The sequence below is a fragment of the Rattus norvegicus genome, chromosome 14 (assembly GCF_036323735.1).
Source record: "Rattus norvegicus strain BN/NHsdMcwi chromosome 14, GRCr8, whole genome shotgun sequence".
In the NCBI taxonomy this organism is placed as follows: Eukaryota; Metazoa; Chordata; class Mammalia; order Rodentia; family Muridae; genus Rattus; species Rattus norvegicus.
Genome location: NC_086032.1, coordinates 14,109,799 through 14,135,514, shown reverse-complemented (window position 1 = coordinate 14,135,514; position 25,716 = coordinate 14,109,799). Strand labels below are relative to the sequence as shown.

At 41.3% G+C, this 25,716-nt stretch overlaps 1 pseudogene; it reads left to right on the top strand.

Moving 5' to 3' along the window:
• Window positions 1-1,118: 1,118 nt before the first annotated feature.
• Window positions 1,119-6,148, top strand: Oog1-ps2 (oogenesin 1, pseudogene 2; annotated as a pseudogene).
• The last annotated feature ends 19,568 nt before the right edge of the window (window positions 6,149-25,716 follow it).

The following is a 25,716-nucleotide window of genomic DNA, read 5'->3' as shown; positions in this document are numbered from 1 at the left end:
ACTTTGTTGTAAAATTAGGCAACCTGAGGTCAATGTATTTCTCAAAAACTTTCTTTACAACTTTGTTTTTCACAACTATGAAACATTATTTCTTCAGAGCCAGCGCTACCGGTCCCATACTTCATTCTATATATCAGTCAGGGCTCTAAAATTCTGCCTCACTCTGCCTCCAGGGTGCTGAGATTAAAGTCATGGGTCACTCTACCAAGCTCTGATTTCATTCTAAAACAGACCCTTACTCCATAGGGTTCCCTGGTGAATAATCACCTACTTAGTTAAGGGTAGCCTTGAACTCACTGAACACAGTCTATCATTGCCTCCAGAGTGCAGGGATTAAAGGAGTTGCCTTTACATCAGTTCTCCTTTCAGATATATTTCTCTTAAAGATTTGTTCTCTGTGATTTCCTTGGAAATGTGGATGTGCACCATATGCATTCCTGGTGCCCATGAAGCTTAAAAGGAAGCTTCAGATATCTAAAAACTGGAGTTGCAGATTATTTTAAGCCACAATGTAGGGGCTGAGAATAAAAAATTAACAGGTACTCATTATTGTGGAGTCAACTCCTTAGCATAGGTCTACTCCTGATTTCATCTGGAGCAAGTGTGCTGGCCTGATCCTACCTGACATAATCTCTGCTTTCTAGTAAAAAATGGCAGTACCTCCATCAGACCCTCTTTTCCATTTGTTCTTCCAGTTTATTTATAAATGGAACCAAATGTAAGACCCAGGATGTCCTTCTATTTACAATATGGCTGAACATGGCCTTGAATTGATGCTCTTGCTACCAATTCTTGAATTGTGAGGTTCAGGCATGGCAATCCTGTCTGCTGCATGCAGTGTTGGAGAGAGGATGACCTGTATCCTGCAGAGCTCTCTAAAAGCTGAGTTCAAACCCAGCAACCTAGGACAATATTAATGGAACCAAGTCATTCTCCTGCCTCCATGTTTTGAGTATGTGCTACTGCAATTTATTGAAAAAACATCCAATTCACTCCTTAAACTCCAGGACATGTTCCTGACTATTAAAAACCGTTTGTCCCAAATCCAGTGACAATAATGTCTGTGAATCATTTCATGTTTATTACCAGCAACAGAATAAATCCTGAGCTGATTCAAAATGTGCCTGATTTTTGTCATGAATAAAGTTCACCCAGGTATGATTCACAACAGTAATCTTAGCAGGAAGAAGGATACTGAGGCAGGAGGATTGCTAGAACTTAAATATCTAAAATAATCTTAGCTTCGAGTAAGACCCAGTGCCATCATACAAAACTCAAAACTACATAATATGTAAGCAGGTGAGAAAATCCAAAATTAATTGATATTTTGCTAATTAACAAGTGAAATGTTTGAGGGGCAGGGTTGTGTGGAGGTATCCTCACAAAGCTCTCATTCAGTCTATCAAGTGGTTGGAAGAAACAACTAGAAATCAAAGGGTGGAGCTTAACCATGGAATGCAATACCAGGTTGGGGTTAGAGGCATGGCTGTAACAGGGAGAGATAGGCAGAGAAGTATATAAAGGCTTCATGGAGCCAGAGAATATATTCAGAGACCTGCAGCCTGGATAACTTCCTGGTTCAGCTGGGACTCACAGACCTATTTGTAGTGCTCAGAAGTGGTTGTATGTAATGTCTTTTCCTTCTATCATGCAGTTTTATGTAGAGAAATTTATGTGTCAGGATATGACATGAAATATTAGTTTCTGTCTCTTTAGAGGAATATTGAAGACACTGAGTATTTTTTTCTAAATGAAGTTTTAGCCTCACCTCCAATATAATTCTATGAGAGCTTGTATATTTCATTGGGGTGCTTCATATAATTTTATGTGTGAGAAGGATTCTCTATGTTGTTCAAACTCTCCTAGAACTGGCCATGCGGCTCTGGTTAAGCTGGAAATCAGATCATTCTGAGACACATGTTCCCTCATGTTTCCCTCCACTGAAATTATTATCTTTATTATTTTTTTTTGTGAGACGCTGCCTCACACTGAAAACCTGTAGACCATGTATATTTGATCCTCCTTAACACACAATAACTGGAATTACACTATTGAGTTGCTCAAATGTCTTACCTTATGTTTTGCTTTGCATCTTTTTCACATAGCTTTACTTTTAAATGTGGTCTGCTTATGGGAAACAGGAAAATTGTAGGAACCCACTTTCATCATTCTGTTGACTGGGAGTTCAAAATTAATCCTCAACACAAGACTTTATTTGTTCTATTATTCGATTGCTTCTTTGCTTTTATTTTATTGTTTTTGCTTGCTCATTAGTTTTTGCTTTTTTATGCTTTTTTCTTTTTTATTAATAAATTTAATATTTCTTGATCACATTTTTACAGTCTAATCCTTGTACCCCTTCTGGTCTGCTGTCTGTGTGTTCCTCATCCCATTCCTCCTCCACTTTTTCCTTTTTAATGATTATTTTATTTACTTACATTTCAAAGTTTGTTCACTTCCTGGTCTTCCCTCCACAAGCCCCTGTTTGATACTCCCTCATTTTGCTTCAAAGACCATGCTGCCCCACTCATCCACTGACTCTTGCCTCACCACACTAGCACTGCACTTCTCCAGGGCAACAAGCCTCCAGAGGATAAAGGGCCTTTCCTCACAGTGATGCCAGATAAATCAGAACTCTTATTACATACGTATCTAATACAAGGACCCATTCTTGTATACACTTTGGTTGGTGACTTAGTACCTTGGAACTCTGAGGAGTCCACATAGTTGATTTTGGTTGTTTTCCCTAAGGGGTTTCAATCCCCCTTAGCTCCTTCAGTCTTTCAGTATCTCTTCTATTGGGGTTCCCAAGGTCAACCCAATATTTGGCTGAAAGTATGTGTAATTGTCTTAAGCAAGTGGTGACAGAGCCTCTAAGAGGACAGCCAGATCTTGGCATCAGCATTAGTGTTTGGGTTTGGTGTCTGCAAATTGGATGAATCACAAGATAGGGGGGGTCTCAGGATGGCTTTTCCTTCAGTCTCTGCTCCATTTTTCCCCTGTATTTCTTTTAGAAAAAAAAAACAAAGCTAGGTCAAAAATTTGGAGATGGGTGAGTGGCCCCTTCCATCAACAGCAGCCCATTCCTACACCTGAGGCTATTCTCTTCAGGTTCTATATCATCTCTTTTGCATATTTCTGCTAGAGTGATCACCACTGGGTCCTGGGAGTCACTCCCATTTTTCTATCTTTCTTTCATCCTTTTGTCTTTTTAAGAAAAGTTCACACATAAAATGTTTGAGCCAAAAAGTATATACTGATTTTAGAAATCGATAGGTTCCATTAATACCAGAGAGGAAATCTGTCTTTATACCACCAGTTTAGGATGAAGAGGTCAATTGATGTCTCTATATTGCCAGAGCAGTAACTCAGTAGCTTAGTGGTTGATGTGATGTAAGGAAGTTTTATAAACTTTGTCTTGAAAGTATATTCTTTTCTGACTCCTTCGACAGGAGACTCTGACTAGAGGATGAGTGTCAGAACCCACCCACACTCAAGAAGCTGGCAAGGCAGACTCTGCTGAGTGATGAGGCTTTGGCCATGTCCTCTCTAAAGTGGCTGCCCACTGGGCTTTTCCCAACACTGTTCAAGGATGCCTGTCCTGGCAGCCACACCAAGCTTGTGAAGGCAACGGTGACACATTAGCTTTTCCCCTGTCTCCCTTTGGGAGCATTGATTAAGACACCTAACCTGGAAACATTCCAGGCTGTCCTATATGGAGTAGACATGCTACTGGCCAGAAAATTTCACCCCAGGTAAGCAATATCCAAGTACTGTAAACGGAAGCACATGGGTTACACAACGGACATTATCAGAGAGATTGGGTTTGTCATAAGTGTATCAGATGGTACTGATGGAATCATCATTCAGGGTTACAGAGTTCCTGAAAGATACTTTCTTGTACTGAGGACAAGTTAATATGGAATAGAGTTGAATACACACTAGGATACATGTAGTCTCACAGTAGCACAAGACTATTCCTGGCATTTCCACAACCACTAGTAATATGACTAAGGAGAAATAAAGTTTACCTTAGAGAAAGTAAAGTAATCAAGTGTACAGAAGCCTAGGAAAACTTCTCTAGCATGCCTGAGTCCACCTTGGATATCGGGTGCTTAAAAAAAATATACTCCTTGGCAAGGAAGAGAGCTGAGTTTAGATATATGTACTAAGAGCTGATTCATGGTCTCATCACATTCAAATATTACACCTGCAGGAGGAAAAAACTTCAGGTTCTTGATCTGAGAAAATGCTCCATGACTTCTTGAACATATGGGTTGGTGCAGAGGACAGAGACTGCTCAGCAGTGACTTTGTACAAAAACAAGTAGTGAAGATCTTTCCCAGATATGCACTGAGGCAGCATCTGAAGGTCATAGTGGTCCTATGCCTCAGGACCTGCTTCGATGAAGCACAAGCATGCTTCTTGAAGTGGGCACAGCAGTGAAAGGGCTCCATAAATTTCAGCTGTACAAACATGATGATCTGGGCTCTCCCACTCCATGTTATCAGAGAAATCTTGAATGTTATTGACACACATCATATGACAGAATTAGAATTAATACTGAGTGGAATCTATTACAGCTGGCACATTTTGCTCCCTACTTTGGGCAGAAGAGAAATCTTTGCAAAGTTTTCCTATCACCCCTCCACAAGGTCAGCTTCCCTTCTATCAACAGAACAGGAGTCAGAGAAGCCAAGTATATCCACCAGTTTATTCCTCAGTTCTCAAAATTTAACTGTCTCTAGCATTTCTTCATGAGTCAGGTCCCTTTTGTGAGAGACCAGATGAATCATGTCCTAGGGCAAGCAAGAATGGAGAACTGTGTCAGCTACAAAAGCAAATATGTCTCTCTTAATGATGATTGGTGCCTGATGCCAGCAGTCACTACTAAAAAACTAATGTCTTCTTTCCATGTATACCTAGATATATGAGGTACATTTTACAAGTTTAATCAGTGTCTCAATGAGCACTCATGTGTAAAAGAAGACAATTGTGGTAAGAATAGGTCAGATTGAGTAAGGATGTGTTGTAATTTTTCATCAAATCATGATCACCCATTCAAATGGTAAGGGAACAGGAAAGGAAAATGTGTAATGATGAGTCAAGGAGATAAGTAGCACATTATGCACATGAGCTATATGCTCATACCTATGAGGCGAGTTTTCTATCTTTTCCCCATTCTGATGGATGAAATATTTTGATCCCAAGTTGCACTGAGTGCGTGTGACATGGGCTAAAGCTTGGTCTGTAAATGAGAGTAAGCATGGCTGCAGAGGGAAGGATAAAGTTCAGATTCAGTGAGCACACATAAATGTGGAGATGCTATCAGGATTTTCATGGGATGGAAGGTCTTTGTGAATTCTGGGCTTATAGGCTGAGCTTGTTTTAAGCTTGAGAGTGAAGTCAGTAGATGAACTGTGGGGTTTGCATGACAGAGCAGTTCCCAACAGGAAGCATTATAGATGAGGTTCTTGATCATTTTGTTAAACTGACCTTTGGGCACTTGTTTCCTTCTGACACTGTGCATATTCAGCTTAACCTCTCCAACACCATTAGCTAGAACTAACCCTGTGGTCTATCCCTAGGTGCCTGAGAAAGCCTTTGGAGACCCTCTCCATCACTGACTACCTAATTTCCCAGAGAGACTTGAATTCATTCTCCTGCTGTCAGAGCCTCTTTCAGCTAAAACATCTGGATTTGAGTGGTCTTATATAATTTGAAAACTATGCCTCTGGGAGCTCTGCTAGAAAAAGTGGCAGACACTCTTGAGACTCTGGAATTGCTGCGGTGTAGAATAATTAACTCACAGCTCATTGTCCTCCTACCTGTCCTCAGACAATGCTCTCAGCTCACCAAGATCAACTTCTACAATGACTTCTCTATGCCTACCCTGAATGACATTTTGCAGCACACAGTCATGTGGAGCAAGATCAATGTGGAGCAATACCCTGCCCCTCTGGAGTGCTATGATGAATTGGCTAATGTTTCCAAAGAAAGATTTTCACAACTTTGTCTGGAGGTCAGGGATATACTCAAGGCAATAAGGCAGTCCAAGAACATCTCCTTTGCTATAAAAATCTGCCATACATGTGGCAAGCCCTTTGTCTATACCCAGGTTTCCAGTCTTTACAATTGCTGGTCATAAATTGGAAAAGATGACTTCAGGATTTTAATAAAAAACAGGTTTGGGACACATCCCTCATCCAGGTTACTCAGAGCCTGTGATTTCTGACACTAAACATATTGTTGGAAGCAAAACACATACAAAGACTTGGACCTTGGACACTGAGCTTGAAATGGGGAACATTCAGATGGACTTGAGAACGGGATATTTGTGGAGTCAGAAACATAATTTGACATTTATACATGGCTTCTTCCCGCACAGACTAACTACATAACTAGATGTTGGATTCTCTCTCTCTCTCTCTCTCTCTCTCTCTCTCTCTCTCTCTCTCTCTTTCTCTCTCTCCCCTTCAATTGTTACCAACCTTGGTACCAGGTTTATGGTCAGGAAAGTTCAAAGATCCAGGAATGGAAAAACACTGGTATTTTGAGTCCAGCAAAGTTTCAGGTGAAATTGGCACGTATAAAATAAAACTTTTTATGATAATTCTTTCCAATTTCCCTTGCCTAGACTACATTTACAACCCTCTTGTGTGGGTGATCATCTATGTGCAGAAAACATTTAAAGTAAGTGAAGAACATAGACACACCTTCTATGAAGGAAGATTAAATGGATCATGAACTACCAACATTCAGTATATTCAGACCACCAGGTACCTTGGACCCATAAGAGATTCCTAAATTGAAGAATACAACAGAAGGAAAAGTAAACAGGCTTTCCAGGCTGCCTTTGAATCATTGATCTTTTTGTCATGCATCCATGAGGTTACTACTGGGAACCTCTGTATCCAGCCTTTGTGCTTCATGTCTCTACTGCTTTATTCCTATGGACTCCCAAACTCTTGGTAGTGCCCAAAGTGTATGTTATGGTCTCCTAAAATATTCAGGTCCCTCTACTATATAAAGCATTTACTTTACAAAAGAATTCTATTCTAAATCTTGATGTGTAACAAAAAGAACAAATCTCCCTCAGCCTAGTCATTATACCTCTTACTGTATAATGAACTATCAATATTATAATTTATTGTACACTGTATTTATTGAAAGCATAAATCATAGGATCTTTTCTAAATATCATTGTGATTCTATTAATTGAATAATGTATCTAAATATAAGGACTCAACAACAAAAACCTTTTGGATTGACGTCAAAACGAACACATTGATGCCAGGAATACCACAATTTACAACCTTGGGAAGGTTGATAAATTGTTCACCTAACATGGGGCATATCTGAACGTGTATGCTATCGTAAGGTACACAAGAAAACAGAAAATAAACAAACAAGCAAAAGAAGCCACTCTCAGGTTCCTTCTCTCTGTCTTCCCCCCACAACCTGTCTCCCTGTCTACATATCCAGTTCCCTGGCCTTGTTCCTTGGGACCAGTGAATGCATCTGAGATATGCCCACAATAAACATTCTTTTTATTCTGTAAACAAATGTGAGAGTGATTGCTCACAGGTTAAGAGCACATGCTACTCTTGCAGAGGTCCAAAGTTGGTTCCAGAGCTTGTAATTAGGTGGATCTCAAATGGTACTTGGGCATCAGGTGATAAGACGATATTTTCAAGTCTGTGTGCATCCCGGCTCTCACATGCACAAAAACACATAATGCACATGCACATAGAAACCTAGTGAAGAAGTCTTTAAATTAAAATGACTCCACTTCACAAAGAAATAAAAAAAAACGGCACAATTAATAAAAATTGAGATGTTATTTGGTAGCAGTTCTGTGGCTTTGAGAAGAGGGTATGTGGAATTTCATGTGCGTCCATTGGGATAAGCTGGTGAGCATTATCCTGTTTTGCTTTGGTCTCCACTGGAAATATGCTGAATGCTAACATGTTTCCTGTTACCTGTTGTAAATGTTGTTGTTGTTGTTGTTGTTGTTGTTGTTTAATCAAATTTATACAGATATGGCTAGAGTTATCTGGGAACTAGAGTCTCTACTGAGAATTGGTCTCCCTCAGATTACATATAGGCAAGTGTGTGTGTGTGTGTGTGTGTGTGTGTGTGTGTGTGTGTGTGTGTGTGTGTAGGATTTTCATGATGAATGACTGCTCTGGGTGGAGCAAGCTCCTACTGCAAATCAGGAAACCTAGGGGCTAACATTGACCTTGACAAGTAACAGGTGCCACACTAATTAACTAAAGGGCCACAACACAAGTATCGCTGGCCAGAGATAAAGACATTGACACATTTTTTAGGAAAGTTGAAAAAATTGAAGCCTCACAGTGTTTGGAGACCTTTGTCTAAATATGCAGTAGTTAGAAAGAACTTTATTTCTTCAGGTCCAGACTTTGGGCTCAATGGGAGGGAATAGACACCTGATTCTGTTATATTCTTACAAGCTTTTTTTCTAGAGCTTTTCTGTGCTTGAAATGTATCCCTCTGAGAAGTTTGCCCCATGTCCTTGAGAAATTCTGTGCAAATGGGGGGAGCACACTAGATTCAGCTGGTTGGCCAGCACAGTTTCACCAAGATGCTAGAAGTCCTGTCCTGATGACTTTGATCTTCTGTTCCATGCTTTTCAGAGTAGTAGGATGGAGGGCCTGAAAGGTTTTGTTCTTTGTTTTTGGTCTGTTTTTTGTGTGTTTTTGTTTGTTTTAGTGAGTTCTGCCTTTGTTTGAGAATGTCCTCAGGAATTGGCTGAGGCTGAGATCCTGCTGCTAAGCCTTTTTCTGTGTCTGGAGAACAAACTTCCAGCCCCCTTGCTGGTCTGGTGTTCAGAGGTTTTATTCTGATTGCTTTCTGCCCTGTCCTACCTATGCTGTTGTAGCAGTTGCTTCACAATGGTTCCCTTAGTATTTTGGGAATTCACATCTTCCTCACACAGATAATTACTTTCTGTTGTTATCCCTGAACCTCCATAGTAGGAACATGAAAAGAATATATGTGAGCCTCAGAGCAACACCTGTTTGCTGCCAAACCCAGGAGCAATCATTTTCTTCTTTGCCTGGCAGGTGCACACAATAGGCACAGACCAGAGACTGAAGACTTGGAGTCCAAAGGAACTGATGAGCATGGATTCTCCATTTTATTTCTCCAGAAATTAAGCTGTTACATAACACTGCCCACATCTAGGGTGGGTCCTCAACCTTTTGAAATCTGGAAAGTCTGCCAAATATGCCTAGAGAGTAACCTAAGGGGTCATTTCAGTAACACTTCTTCCAGGGGATCAGCATCAAACCTACTGGATCCCAATGACGGTGCAGAACACAGAACAGATGCCTTCCAGTCCACAGCACATCACAGAAAATCTTGCCAGCTACAAGTTTGAAACAACCTGTCCTTAAGACTGTGCCTAACTTTAACGTGCCTTCTCCATGTTGCTGGCTGTCCCGCAACTTCAGAGGTGCCCCCAACTTCAGAGCTTTATGTATTGGACTGTCTCACTTAAATCTGGATATCGAGATCCTTTCTGGTATTGAACACCATGACCTATTCTCTATCGATGGCTACCTGGAATAGTTAACATTATATCGAAGGCTATACTCAAACTATAGAAGACCCTGTCTCTGCCTCCATTTAGTATGAGCCTTCAGCCTGTCTAGCTGATACCTTGATGTTACCATTTGTAGACAAGTGCCAATGTGACCCTTCTTCAGGTTTCCTTAATATATACTGAAGAGATGGTTCAGGATTTAAGATCACTGGGGATGCAGCATACAGGAGCTGCAATGTGAAGGTTGAGAAATTAACCTGAGTTGTCTGCCACAGCAGCTAGTACTCTTAACTATTCAGTCATATCAGCAGACCCTATTCTTTGCTTTTTCTTTACTGAAAATATGTTTCATACAATGTGTTGTGATTATGGCATCTCCTCCCTCAATTCTTCTGAGATTATCTCAACCCTTCACTTCCATCTCAATAGATACAGTTTGTGTCTCTGGTAAGAAAAGGAACAGACATTTAAAGAATCCTGAGACAGAGCCCGGTGTGGTGGTACACAAGTGTAATCACAGCACTTGTGGGTAAGAAGCAGGAAGACCTCCAACCTGGTCTACCTGGTGAGTTACAGAACAGCCTGAGTCACTTCAAGTCTTTGTCTTAAAAAACAAACAAAGAAATAAACAAATAATCAAAAAAGTAAACAAAAAGTTATCAAAAGAAAAACACATGTTGATACAAGACAAACAAACCAGCAGAAAAAAGAGACAAAAGAAAAAACAAACAAAAGTAAAAACAACAACAAACAACTTAAAGATTCAGAGCACAATCAAAGACACAAGAATCCAAAAAAAAAAAAAAAACCCAAAAAAATTGGTAGCTGAATTTACAAAGAAAAGACCTGTAAGATAAAAGCAAACTAAAGTAAATAAATAAGAAGGTCGGCTACATGCTTCTTAGACACAGACCTGCCAAAATGCCCTTCAGTTTGTTTTGTGTTGGAATCTTAGGCTAGTAACTTACCCTCAATTGAGAGTTGGATTTTTATTCACAAGGAGGCTCCAATAAATGGGGATAGTGTTTCATTTACAAGTCTTTATGGATTGGAGATTGCTTCTGATTTAGAAATGGGGACTTTTGTCTATTTCTCTCAACACTGCCATGTCATGTGGTGCAAACTTGTGTAGGCCCTGTGCACTCAGGTTCAGTCTCTCTGAGTTTATGTGAGCAGCAGTTTTACTGTGTTTAAAAGGCCTGATGTCGGCTATTAGCCCAAATGCTCAAATTACCTTAGATGCACAGACCACAGGAAACTCAAGAAGGATGACCAAAATGCGAATGCTTCACTCCTTCTTTAAAAGGGTAACAAGAATACCCTTGGGAGGGTATAGGGAGGCAATGTTTAGAACAGAGGCAGAAGGAACACCCATTCAGAGCCTGCCCCACATGTGAGCCACACATATACAGCCACCAAACTAGATAAGATGAATGAAGCAAAGAAGTGCAGGCTGACAGGAACTGGATGTAGATCTCTCCTGAGAGACACAGCCAGAATACAAAAAATACATAGGTGAATGCCATCATTTCACCACTGAACTGAGATCGGGACCCCCAATGGAGGAATCTTAGAAAGGACTGAAAGAGCTTGAAGGGGCTTGAGAACCCATATGACCAACAATGCCAGCCAACCAGAGCTTCCAGGGACTAAGCCACTACCCAAAGACTATACATGGACTGACCCTGGGCTCCAACCTAATAGGTAGCAATGAATAGCCTAGTAAGAGCACCAATGGAAGGGGAAGCCCTTGGTCCTTCCAAGACTGAACCCCCAGTGAACGGGATTGTTGGGGGGAGGGTGGTAATGGGGGGAGGATGGGAAGGGGAACACCCATATAGAAGGGTAGGGGGAGGGGTTAGGGGGATGTTGGCCCAGAAACCGGGAAAGGGAATAACAATCGAAATGTAAATAAGAAATACTCAAGTTAATAAAGATAAAAAAAGATGAAAAAATAAAAAAAAACAGGCCTGATGTCTTCAGTTGAGGGACAACTGCTATAAATATTGTTGAGCAAGTATATTTTTGATATTGTGGTTCACCTTTGAGTGCATGTCTAGGAGTGGTAGAGCTGGGTCTGGAAGTTAGAACAATTCTCACATTTCTGAGATCCTGCCAGATGAATTTACCATGTTATTGACTAAGAATGTACTCTCACCAGCAACAGAGAAGTGTTTCCCTTTTTTGATAACCTCCCCAACATGAGCTGTCACTTGAGATTTTGGTCTTAGCCAGTGTGATGTATGTAAGCTGAAATCTCAAGGATCGTTTGGATTTGCATGTCTCTGATGACTTGGAATCAAGAACACTTATTTAAGTGCTTCTCAGCAAAATGAGATTCCTTGATTGAAATATTCTGGGTAATTCAGTACACAAGTTTGAAATTGAGGAATTTGTTTTATGGATAACTAATATTTTGTTATATCCATAGTGTTTGCATATAATCTCTCTCTCAGATGGAGGTTGGTGAGGATCTTCTCTCAAACTTTAGGCTGCCAATTTGGCCTGCTGATATACTACTTTCCCCTATAGTTTCATGGAGGCCCATTATTAATTGTTAATTTATTGCCTGAGCTATGGGTTTTTGTTGAGGAAGTTAACGCCTATGCCAATGTGTTCAAGGCTAATCTCCCACTTTCTCTTCTATTAGATGTTTTGTATCCAGTTTTATGTTGATGTCTTTGACCTATGGACTAGAGAGTATTGGAGGATGATACATATAGAGGTACTCGATTTCTTTTACATGGAGACATCCGTGTATTCATGCACAATTTGTTGAAGATGCTTTCTTTTTTCCAATGTCTCTTTGTCCTTCTCTGTTAAAAATTAAGAGTCAATGTTTGAGAGTTTTCAGGTTTTAATTCTGGTTCTTCAGTTGTATCACGGTGATAGACCTATCTGATTTCCTGCCAATACCAGTCAGTTTTTGTTTTTATTATATGATAGCTATATAATACAACTTGAGAACAGATTATAGAGGATCGTTTTATCTATCCAGATATTTTTATTTTTATTTTTCCATATAAGTGGAAAACTGTTCCTTCAAGGTCTTGAAGAATTGTGTAGGAATTTAAAGGGAAATGTTTTGAATCAGTAGATTGCTCTTGGTAAGATTGTATTTGTACTAGATTAATCCTTTGGATACAGAAGCATGAGAGAGACATTTGCATCTCCTAATTCCTTCTTCAATTTCTTTCTTCAGAAACTTGAAGTTCTTTTCATACAGGTATTTTACATACTTGGGTAGACTAGGTGGCCTAACCCTCCACCCTTGCTTACCTGAAGACCTGATTCATGCGTTCTGTGAGAAAATGAACATCACTCATGGAAAGATGCTGGAGACAATAAAATTTGGAGAACAGAGAAACGAACCCTTTGACACACTTGCCTTCTTTCCTGGACTATTGGCAATCTTGAAGACGTTCATGTAGAGGGGTGCCAGGAATAGTTAGTGAAGATTTCTCATCTACTGAAAGAGAGCAAATGGACCAGCTTGAAGAAATTCCACTCAGTGTTCAGTTCCAAATCCTCAATGTGCTCTGGATGAAGGACATTCAAAATCTCTCTGATAAACTCTACCGGCATGGCCCAGATCTTCAGCTTTATACAGCAAAAATTCCAGGAGCCCATTCTCTGCTGGGCTTACTTTAAGAAGCATGCTTGTGCTTCATCAAGGCAGAGTTTAGGGTACAGCTCAGCTACCACATTCAGCTTCTGCCTTAGTGCCTATCTGGGAAGGACCTTCACTACAAGATTCTCATCCAAGGTCTGTGAAGAACAGCTGCCATCCTCCTTACCAGCCCATATGTTCCAGAAGGGGTGGTGCAAATTTCTCAGTTCTAAAACCTAAAGTTTACCCCTGCTGAGAATAAAACAGGTGAAGTGTCAGCAAACATGACAAGATCTGCTGTCAGTTTCCACTACATGACTCTAAACTCCAGTCTCCTCCACCCTGCCATGGTGTACGTTTATGCTACAAGAGTGTAATGTGCACACATGCATGCTACAGAAGCTACTCCTGAGTTGCATTTGTATACCAGATCAGTTTCCTTCCGCTAACCTACTCTATTTCTCCTTACTCCTGTAATTATTTCTTATGGGAATGCTGGGATTAGGCTCATTCTACCATGAGGCTACCTCTAATCTAAGCCCTAAAGCAAAGACAACTGTCCTTATTCCAAGAAAACAAACAATAGTCATCAAGACTTCTGCATTGATGTCTGAAGATCCCATCAGAAAACATTCTCCCTGAACCTATAATCTCTAATGTGTAAGCCCTGTGTCCCCTGCTATCGTACATGGTTACTCCTTATCTGTGGTGAAACTTTTTTTGTCATTCACATGTTTAATCCATCTATCACAGGCTTCAAGGTTTCCAGAAGTGGTGTCTTCATCTTTATCCCCACAGGGAGACAGTGAAAAGGCCAGGCTGCCACCATTGCATTAATGATATTGGTGTATCTGCCCTGGAAGACCTCCTTGAACAGTGCTGAGAAAAGCACAATAGCAGCTCCTAGAGAGGACATGGCCACAGCATCATTTCTTAGGAGACTGTGCCTTGCCAGCTTCTGTAACATGGGCGGGTTCTGAACACTCATCTTCTTAGGTGTCAAGTCAGAAAGCTCCTGGGGAAGGAGTCAAATAAATATACTTTCAAGACAAAGTTATAAAATTCCCCATAATCACAACAACCTTTAAGCTTCTGAATTACTACTCTGTCAGTGGCAAAGACAATTTACCTCTTCATCCTAAACTGAGGGTGGAAAGACAGACTCCCAAAATGGTATCATGGGATCCTTTCTATCACACAAATGGCACAGAATTTTCAGGTCAAAATATATGAGCCTTTTTCAAAAACAAAATTGAAAATAAATCAACCACCCAACCATACAGCCAACTAAACAAACAAAAGCCTGGTTATGTGGATCAATACTGATTCCCAGAAAACAGGATGGTGTCAGTGCATTTCTGCAGTTTTTAGGGTTTCTAGTGTTTGGGAAGCAGAACATGTATAGAACAAAGCTATGTGTTAAAAAGTGCAACTGAAGCTTGAGCCAGTACATGGGAGTAACTCACAAGAGTAATACCACCTATTGGAGTTGGAGGAGATCAAAAATAAATCATCTTCAGGTCTACAGTATGAGCCAGGGTTTTACAAGGAGAAATAAAGTCCATCATTTCAGTGAAGGAAAACATGAGAGAATACCTTAGTCAGAATGATCTGACTTCCAGATTATCTAGAGCCGCATGGCCAGCTCTAAGAGTGTTTGAACAACATAAAAAATCCTTGTTGAAAAACATTATATCAAGCACACTAATGAAATATACAAGCTATAGTAGAAATATAGTGGAAATGAGCCTAAAACATCATTTGGAATGAAATCCAAGCTCTTCTTTTTTCTCTCTTTTTTTTTTTATTTCTCTTTTTTTTCTTTTTTTCTAGGTCCCAGCTCTCAGCCCCAACAGCTAGTACACGGCTGCTGAGGGCTGAGAATTGATGGCTGTCAGGGTGGTCAGCAGCACCAGGTACGGTCCTTTCCAGTGAGTATCTGGGTTCGGTGCCATCGTATGTAGCCGAGTCTCCGACCTGGAACTGGTGAGATGTCTCAGGGGTCCCCAGGGCATAGGCTGCTGCCAGCTCTGAGCAGATTTCTTTCTGTATCACCTGTAGGTCTTTTAGCCTGGCACACAAATCAGTATTACTATGGCACTATGACATGTTGGTTCAGTAACATCATCTAATACAGTCAGGGGGGCTGAGGCCCCATTTAAGATCTCAAAGGGGGTAAGGCTAAATCTGGAAGGGGTATTTCTTGCTCTGAAGAGAGCAAGAGGGAAGGAGTGTCACCCAGTCTGCGCCAGTCTCCATGGTTAATTTGGTCAGGGTCTCTTTTAGAGTTCTATTTATTTACTCTACCTGTCCTGAACTTTGAGGTCTGTAAATACAATGTAATTTCCAATCGACCTCTAAATACTTGGCCACACCCTGGCTTCCCTTGGCAAGGAAAGTAGGGCCGTTGTCTGACCAGATTACCTTGGGCATTCCAAATCGGGGGAAGATTTCTTCCAGTATCTTCTTGATGATTGCAGAGGCCATCTCTCGTTTGGTGAGGAAAGCTTCTATCTATTCCTGAAAAAGTATCTACAAGCACTAGGAGATACTTGTGATTATATTTTTCTGGTTTTATCTCAGTGAAGTTCACTTCGACTTTTCACTAAACTCTCTAGGTCTCTTTGCCCTGTTTGCTTGCTAAGCATTCACTACTGACATACCTTATACTTTCTACTGCCTCTCTGGCTAAAATCTTAAAGTCTATTACATACATGTAACTACTTGGACAAACTTTTTATCTCCTAAATGAGTCCATTTCTGTATTTGGCAAAGTGAGTCTTTTCTTTGTTCTCTGGGGGAGTATAGCTTTCCCCTCAAGTGTGCCATTGTCCTTTATCTTTTAAGCAATTTGGGCCTTTTCTAAGTGAGGCCATCCCTTAGTCCGATCCTAGTTCTCAGTGGCTGTCTCTTGCAGGCCTGCAACCAGGATAGGCTCCTGCATAGCCATTTCCCGAGCCACTTTATCTGCTTTGTTACTGCCCAATGCCACTGAATCTCTTCCCTCCTGATATCCTGAGCAATGAATAGTACTCACAGTTGTTGGCTTCACCAGGGCATCCAAGAGATGGCAAAGGCATCTGCGGCACTGATGTACTGGGGGGGTTGAGGTTCAGCCATCCTAGATGACATTGTGTTGTCCACCATGGCAGCACCCACTTATCTCTGACCTTCATGAAGAGAACTGTTCCCGTCTTCAGGCGTATTGAAGTCAGTCGGGAGTGAGGGCCTTCCACCCATGTCTGGAACATTCTTTCTGGCCTCTAGTAGGATTCTGTCTTTCCTCAGTGGTAAAGAAGACCTGTAACAGTTACTAACAAGCATCTCAAATGGGATGGTGAGAAAACAAGAGAATCTTGAGAATAGAGGTCTACTGAAGAGGGCAAACAGCATTTAGTCACACAGCTAAACCAGGAGGCTTTCTTGGATAAAAAAAGCCATTGTACAAATAAGCACAAGCTTTGTCTATGAAACAGAAAGGCGAGCAGAGAGGCAGCCTATCTGTTACCGGCTGTCTCTCTGGACTTAGATTTTCCCTTAAGGTGTACCTCCCTTCAGTGTCAGCTTGGTGGCTTTGCCTCTCAAGAGAACCAGCCTCCAAATGACACTAGGCTTCCACTAAGAACTAATAACAAAAGGATGGAGAGATGGTTAGAACCTGGGTGCTAGATACTAAGCAGCTGACAAAAGAATTGTAACCAGTTCACCTGGGGCTTTCAGGACTTTAGTAGCAGCCCTTTACCAAACTGTCTCAGTGGGCTATAGGCCCATGGAAAAGAAAACATTAATCCTGACTGGCAAAACAAAGTTCTTCACAGTTGTAGATTCTTTGAAACTATTTTAGGGGCTCTTTTTGTCCCCCAACCTGGGGCATTTTAACCATAGGGGCAGGAACTGGCTGCTGTGGGGATAGGACCAAAGGCACTCTCCATGTTAATGATGATCAGTGAGAAAAGTAATTTAATGTTGGAGATTGACTCCTCCCTTGGAATAAGGACAGCAGATAAGGCAGGCTTCCTTAAAGAACTTCTCTTAATGAGCGCTCTCCTTCTGTGAGCAAATGTCAGAAATTCCTTTCTTGTTTTCCTTATAGTCCTCTCCCACCTTGCTCTCAGCCTTTTTAGATAGTTCTTACCGTAGCATTTCTAACACAACCTGTCCCTTTTTTTATAGCCTGTTGACAGCATTTCTGATCTTTTAGGCAGCTACGCACTAAGTGCCATACCGGCTGAAACACCGCCTTTAAGATTCCTTACTCCCAAGGAAAATTTAAATCTTTCTCAGTTCATCACAGCTGGCTGCGAGCACAAGCACAGATAAAACACTATGTTTTTGTTGTTTTTCTTTCCTTTTTTCAGAGCTAGGGACCGAACCCAGGGCCTTGCGCTTGCTAGGCAAGAGCTCTACCACTGAGCTAAATCCCCAACCCCCAAAACACTATGTTTTAAAAATTAACTTTGGCTATCAACCAACACACCGCCACTAGAGCGGGGTCCACAAAATTAAGTTTCTTACTCACTAAGCTTTAAGGGGACCAAGTAAAACTCTTCGACGAACAAAGCAAACAGTTTCATGATTTCAAACACAGTCGTCGGTCCAAGATTTTAAACACAGTCGTCAGTCCAAATTCAAGCACGAAACAAAAGTCAAAAAGACACTAACAGACACCAACACATCCAGAAAACCACAGTCAGGTCACAAAGAAAACAAACAATCCAACAGTCAAACAAGTAACAAACCAAAAATTCAGACGGAGTCAGTGAGGGTCTTGGATCCTCTACTCCAATAAAATTCAGACGGAGTCATCAAGGGTGCGGATCCCTCCGAAAACGGACGGAGGTGCCACGGATCCGGATCTCCCTCTCCTCCAACCACCCTTGGAACATCTTCCAGGGGTGCGGGGGAGAAGTCCGAGCTCATCAGCTCCTTTTCTGGCCTGCCCAGATAGTCCCCAGATCTGAGCCTATTGATCGATCATTCACAGGACAAGACACAACAGACAAGACAAACACCGGCCGGCTTACCTCCCGGTGGGTGGTCGGTGATCTCTGGGTGGAGGGTCTCCAAATCCCGGGGCGAGCCCCCATAATGAAAGACCCCCGGAGAGGACCTTTCCCTCAGGAGGAGTCCCAAGCGCCCAATGACCGAGCCGAGTCCACTCGGATGCAATCAGCAAGAGGGTTTATTGGAAAACACAGGTACCTGCGGGCACACAGTCTCTTCGGAGGACTTGCGCCGAAATCCAAGCTCTTCAATGTGCTCCTTTCACAAGACAGAATTTAAAATTTCTATCCTATATGGAGTCTAAAGGTCTTTACATCAAACTACTTGACCAAAGGAGAATCATTACTTACAAGTTTTGAGCACTGCAGAGAGGTCTTCAGCCAAACCAGGCAGTTATTCAGGCTGCAGGTCTCTGAGTGTGTTCTCTGGCTCCACTGAAGCCTTTGTGTACCTCATTGCTCAACCCTCCCTGTTGTATCCTCACCCTTCAACTGCGAACTGGATTTGGATTTCCAGGTTTAATCTCCACTATTTTACTTCTAGAGCAAACATCCAATCATTTTATTGGTTGAAACAGAAGGACTCATAATTACATACATTCCACTCATCACCATCCCTGCCCACCCCTCCAAAAGTTTCTTGGCTAAGTACAAACATAACACTTGTTAATGAAACATACAACACCTAGCTTTGTGATTTGTCCACTCACTTGCTTAAGGTTTCCTGAGTTGTCAATGTGCTTCAGTGACTGTGTCATGCTCTAAAGCCAAGGTTGTTTTAGAAGTCAACATTCTAGCAATCCTCCTGCCTCTGAACCCTTCTTAGGATTACTACTGTGAATAACCATATATGGCTCAAACTTATTCATGTGACTAGAGTCATTCCAAGTTTTCTAAATCTCAGGGTTTAAAATGTTGCTGATTAAAGAAATAAAATAATTCAATGATTTCCTTTCTCACTGGATTAGGGAAAAAAATACATCAGAGAAAGGAATATGTACTGGAGCTCAAGGACTGAAGTGCATGCTCCATCAATAAAGTGCAGCAGCAGCCACTCAAATGGGTGAAACAGGAGCATGATTTGATTATATTAGTATTGACAGGGTGCTGTGTGTGTATTCAGTTGGTAGGAAGCTATGCAGTATACTGGGAGTCCTCTCTCCAACTCTCTGTGCAGCATACATGATGGGGCATGCTGGTAAGCTGAAAATTGAAAGTTGGAGGTAGGAGGCTCAGTTAAAAGTCATCTTCAGCCAAATTGGAAGCTGAAGAATAGCATGAGCCCTACAAAACCTGCTTTGTAAATGGACAAAAAGAAAGATAAAAGAAGATAAAAGAGATGCTGCCCTTGGCTCCTCAGGAAACAGAGAGTATATCAGGTAGGGTCATCCAAACAGCCTTAGTCAAGGGATGAAATCTGTTTTGTTTTGTTTTGTTTTTTTCGGAGCTGGGGACCGAACCCAGGGCCTTGCACTTCCTAGGCAAGCGCTCTACCACTGAGCTAAATCCCCAACCCCAAGGGATGAAATCTGAAGTGGGACTTGAGGTGGAGAATTGCTTCATCCAAAATGAGCACCTGTCTATCTTCTATTCCCATCACCTACATGGTTGCTTGAATTGATCTGTGAATGAGTTCCACCAAAGACTCAACAACCTTCTGACGTTCTTTAGCACCAAGCATGTGAGGGATGACCATTCATTGTTGTCCTCAGAACACCCTACACATAGAATAAATTTTTAAACAGTAGATCTATTTGGGAATGGTGGCACACACATTTAATCATACCACTCAGGAGTTGCAGGTTGATTCATTCAGTGAGTTCAGGGCTAGCCTTACCTAAATATTTAATTCCTAACCATTGAACTCTGTGGAGTGAAAATCTATCTTAAAATTAAACCAGAGCTGCAGGGGGTCACACGATGTTAATCCCAGCGCTCAGGGGAGAGAGGCGTGGGGGTCTTCCAGGTCCAGACAAAACTGGTTCACAGAGTGGCATGTGGGAAAACCAGGGCTCTTAAATGAAGATACCCAGTCTCAAAACCAGAAAACAAATAAAGACACAAACAAAGTATAGTTTATGCAGTGATTCAGGTACAGGCCTTAAACCTAGCATTAGGCAAGTAGAGGCAGGTGGACTTCTGAGGTCAAGGTCAGCCTGGTGTAAACTGTGAGTTCAGATATAACCAGAGCTGTTACACAGACAAACCCTGTCAAAAACAAAACAAAACAAAACAAAAATGCAACAGCCACAACAAAATATGAGACCAAGCAAACAAAATTCCTAAATAAAAACCTGAAGAGAGCTTTAGAGCCAGTGATATGCCTCAGACAGGAAAGGTACTTGCTACCAAGCCTGAGTTCACTAATTAAGCCCACAGGTATACTGAGAGACACCACTTCAGGTTCTAGTCCTCCCACATCTACATGCATGCTCCCCTGCTGACACAGCAAAACACAAATGAACTAAGATTGTCATCATGGAAAGAACAGCAGCAGAGATGATCCAAGGTGGTGATGGAAGCTTCAAAGGACTGATGAAGGAAAGCCCCAAATGAATGAAAATGACTGCATTACAGAGTCCAAGGTCCTTGGGTCAAGAGAAAATGGGTTTCTTCCAAAGTGCTGTGGATGTCTCCTGGGAAAATAAAGTAGAAATCGGTAGTGGGAAGAAAGAATTTCAGTGTAAAATGGGACCAAGAGAAAGGAGATATTGAGCTGAGCTGGGTGCAACTCAGGAGCAGGGAATTGGGGAGACCAGAAGTTAGAACTGACCTTGACAGTCTAACAGGCACCACAGTTATTAATGGAAGGGCCACAAGTACATCTAGCCAGAGATAAACCCAATGACATATTTTTTAGGAAGGTTGAAAAAACTGAACCCTCATAAGCATGGAGCCCTTCGTCTAAATAGGCAGTGGTGGGAAAATAAGTTTCTTCAAGTCCAGGCTTTGGGCTCAATGGAAAGGGATAGACACCTGATGCTGTTATATTCCTACTAGCTTTTGTCTAGTGTTTTCTGTCATTGACGTGTGTCCCTCTGAGAAACTTGCCAAGGATGTCTTTGAAGAATTCCATGCAAGGGTGGAGCACATTAGATTCAATTGGTTGGCCAGTATGGTTTGCCCAAAATACTGGAAGCCCTATCTTGGTGCCTTTGATCTTCTGTTTCATGCTCTTCAGAGTAGGAGGATGGAGGTCCTGACAGAATTTCTTGTTTGGTTTTGGTTTGTTTGTTTGTTGGTTTGTTTGTTTTCATGAGTTCGGTCTTTGGTTGAGGGTGTCCTCAGGATCGGCCTGAGGCTGAAATCCTGCTGCTAAGCCTTGTTCTGTGTGTGGTGGAAAAAAACTAAAAACTTCCAGCCTGCTTGTTAGTCTAGTTTTCTATAGCGAGGGGGAATTTAGAATTCCAACTCACAGAGATCCTTCTGCCTTGGTTTTCATTTCCTGTTGGGAGGAATTCTATGTGAGCCAAGTCAACTAGCTGTGCTTTCTTCATTTATGACCAGCATTGTTCACCAGGAAACTCACCTGTAGCCCTTAATCTATTCTTGAAAATACATGCACAAAACTATGAAATACCATTGAAAGATGACATGACAAATACCTTACACAATTATTTGTCTGGTATGGAAGAAAGAATCGAGCTTCATGCTTTGCTATCTTCTATTAGGGCAGCCTTCCTAAGGCTGAGGCAGGAGGATGATGTGCATTCATTTTGGCAAGGATTTCTATGGCTGCTGAAATGCCTTATCTTTTAAGATCATACTTAATTTTAGAGAACATGAGCTAAGTGTGAACTCAGGTAAACTAATGGTCTGGTACCTAGTATTAGTTTCAATGTTGTCCCCCACCCCCTACAAATCCAAATCTCTAGGCTAATTCCCAACAGGACCAGCATTTCCATGTTATACCCTCAAACAGACCAGTTTCCCTAGATTATTCCCCCAACAAACCTGCACCTTCCAGTTACAGTCTCACCCCTTGCCTAAGAATCACCAATGGAGAGGGTAACAGAAACTAAGTTAATGATTGTCTTCCAGCACTGGCCAATTATGTTAAAGGCAACAGTAGCTTTCCAATTAGATGCTTGCACATTACCTCTGCAGATATTTGGGGCTTCCTCACCACCAAGACTTTCCTGTGTGATGGAGGTGAGTTGGGAGGTGGGCTGAGCTGACTTGAACAGTGTAAAAACCCTGCTGTGAGTTGTATCAGATCAGATCATGTCGGTTTCAGGGGCATCACTAACATTTCCCTCCCACAATACTGTAACTCAGGGAGTAAAGTCCTTGCTTGGAAATCACAAAAGAGTAGCTTATGTATCAGTGCATCATCTGGACAGATGGAGGCATGCATTTCTTTTCAAAACTTGTGAGTCTGAGTAAAGTCCCAGAAATACAATGTCATCTTTGGCTATAATATAAAGTGTGAGGGAAGTGTGTACTGAACTAAAATATTTTCAAACCAGTTTAAAAAGTGTGTCGGGGGAATATGTCATCCATGGTTTTAAGAAAGTTGAAGGGGATTTCAGAAAGGAAGGATCACTGGGCATGGAGACATGCTCAGTGGTTACTGGGTATCTTGGAATGCTGTAGGATAAGTTGGGAACACTCATATTTGCAGAATTCCTAAATTTGCTTAATTATTACATAGTTTTGACTTTGATATTAGACTGAGTCTTGCTGTGAAGCCACGGTGGTTTAGAACTCTAAGTTTAGCAGTCCTCCTGCTTCAGCACACGTCCTAGTACTGATTTCAACTTGAGCAAGCATACTAGGCTGATCCTACCTGACTTATTTGCTCATTTCTGACAGCCTCCAACCCTCCTTTTCCTCTTTTCTTAGGCCTCTATTTAGAAATGGCCCAAATGTGCACCTCAGGCTGTCTCTGTATTATAATATGGCTGAAGATGGTTTTGAATTGATCCTCTGGCTTTCAACTCTCAAATTGTGAGGTTACAGGGCTGGCCATCTTCCCCAGTGCATGGAATGCTGGAGAGATGACTCCCTCCATGCTGTGTAGCTCTGTGAATACAGAGTAGAAACCCAGGACCCTGGGACAATACTAATGGAAACAAGCCATGATCCTACCTAAACCTTTGAATACGTGTTACTGTAGTTTATTGAAAAAAAATTTATTCAGTCCTTGAGCTCCAGAACATATAAGTGATTATTAAAATTGTTTGTTCCAAGTCAAGTGAACAAGACTTATGAATTATTTTATATGACAATTTTCAGCAACAAATTAAACTCTGAACTGCAGCAAATAAAACTAACTTTTGTCACATGAATAAAATTCACTCAGTTATACTGATTCACACCTTTAATCCTCACAGGAAGAAGGATGGTGAGGCAGGAGAACTGCTAAACTTAGAGTTCTAAACCACTGTGGCTTCACAGCAAGACTCAGTCTAATATCAAAGTCAAAACTATGTAAGAATTAAGCAAATGAAGGGGAAAATCCAAAAATTCATGATATGTTGTTAATCAACAGGCGAAATGTCTGAGAGGTGGTCCTTGAAAAAGTATTCTCACCGAGAGTTCTGATTCAATCAAAGAATTGGTTGGATACTACACATAGAATTCAAAGGGTGGAGCTTAACCAAATTCCAGTGGGAGGTGGGAGGGTGTGGCTGTAATGGGGTGAGGCTGAGCAGAGAGGTATATAAAGGCTTCAGTGGAGCCAGAGAAAATATTCAGAGACCTGCAGCCTGAATAGCTGCCTGGTTTCTCTGGGATGCAGAGATCTGTGTGCAGTGCTCAAAACTGGTATGTAATTGATTTCCCTTGAATCATGCAGTTTGATGTATACCTCTAGACTCCAAGATATGACAACACATTTTAATTTCTGTCTCTTTAGATGAACTCATTGAAGAACTTGGATTTAATTCCAAATCTAGTTTTAGTTTAATCTCAAACATCTTGGTTAACCTGTTGATTTCATTATTGTGGTAGATTTTTTATAAGAAGTCTTTCTATGTTATTCACACTCTCCTAGAAATGGCCATGTGGCTCTGGGTAGGCTGGATATCAAGATCCTCCTGACTCAGCAGACTCCTCAGGGCTAAGTATCTAGCAAGTTCCCTTATATTTCCATTCTCACAAATGCTTCTTGTGTTAGTTTTTGTGAGACCCTGGCTCATACTGGAGACCTGGAGACCATGTTTCTTTGATCCTCTTTAACTCATAATACCTAGAATTATATGTGTGAGTTACTCAAATGTCTTAACTTAAGCTATGCTCTGCATCTTTTTAACATAGCTTTGTTTTGGGATATGGTCTGCTTTTGGAACCCAGGAAAACCTGAAAATTTTAAGAACCTACTGTTGTCATCCTTCTTAGTAGGAATTCAATTTTGATCCACAACTGGAGGATTTTTTGTTTCTTTTATTGTTTGTTTGCTTGTTTCAGTTTTTTCTTTGTTGATTGGTTTGTTCTTTCTTTTTCTTTCTTCTTTTTTTTATTATTTTATTGATTTATGTTTCAGAAATTGTCCCCCTTCTTGGTCTCCCCTCCACAACTCCACTCCAAACATGCCTCTCCTTTGACCCAAAAGAGGTGATTCCCCATCCAGCCACCCACTCCTCCCTCATCCTTTAGCACCACCTTCCCTGGGGAAACAAGCCTTCATGGGACCAAGCCTCCCCTCGCATTCATGCAAGATAAGGCAATGCTTTGCTGCCTGTTTATCTGGAATTATGAATTCACCTGTACTCTTTGGTTGGTGGTTGCTCTGTTGGAGCTCTGAGTGGTTAAGTTAGTTGATCTTGTTGTTATTCCTATGAGTTTTCAAGCTGATTCAGCTCCTTCGGTTCCTCACTATCTCTCCAATTGCGATTCCCAAGTTCAGTAAAGTTGGTTGCCTGTGAGTGTCTGCAATTGTCTGAGGCAGGTGGTGGCACAGCCTTTCAGAGGACAGCCATACCGGGCTCCTGTGTAAGCACAGCTTAGCATTAGCAATAATGATGGGATTTGATGTCTGTTGATGGGATGGATCCCAAGGTAGGTGGTCTCTGGATGGCCTTTCTTTCAGTCTCTAATCCATTTTTTGCCCCTGCTTTTTCTTTAGACAGTAAATTCTAGGTTACACATTTTGAGATGGGTTAGTGTCTCCATTCTTCAACTGGAAGCCATGTCTATTCACTGGTGGTGGTCTCTTCAGGTTTATCCTCCCCTCTCATGCATATTTAAGCTACTGTCATCCACATGGGTCCTGGGAGTTTCTCCCTTTTTACTGTCTCTCTTTCATTCTTTCATTTTTAAAAGAAATGGTCACACTTAATATATTTTGAGCAGAAAATTATATACACATTTGAGTGATCAACACTCTCCCATGATTTCACTGTGGGAGTCTGTCTTTATATGACCAGTTTAGGATGAAGAGGTAAAATGATGTCTCTAACACTCCCAGAGAAGAAACTCAGAATCTTAAATGTTGTTGTGTTTGTGAAGAAGTTTCACAATCTTTCTCTAGAAAATATATTTTTTGCTAACTCCTTCCCCAGGAGCTTTCCTATTGGAGACCTTAGAAG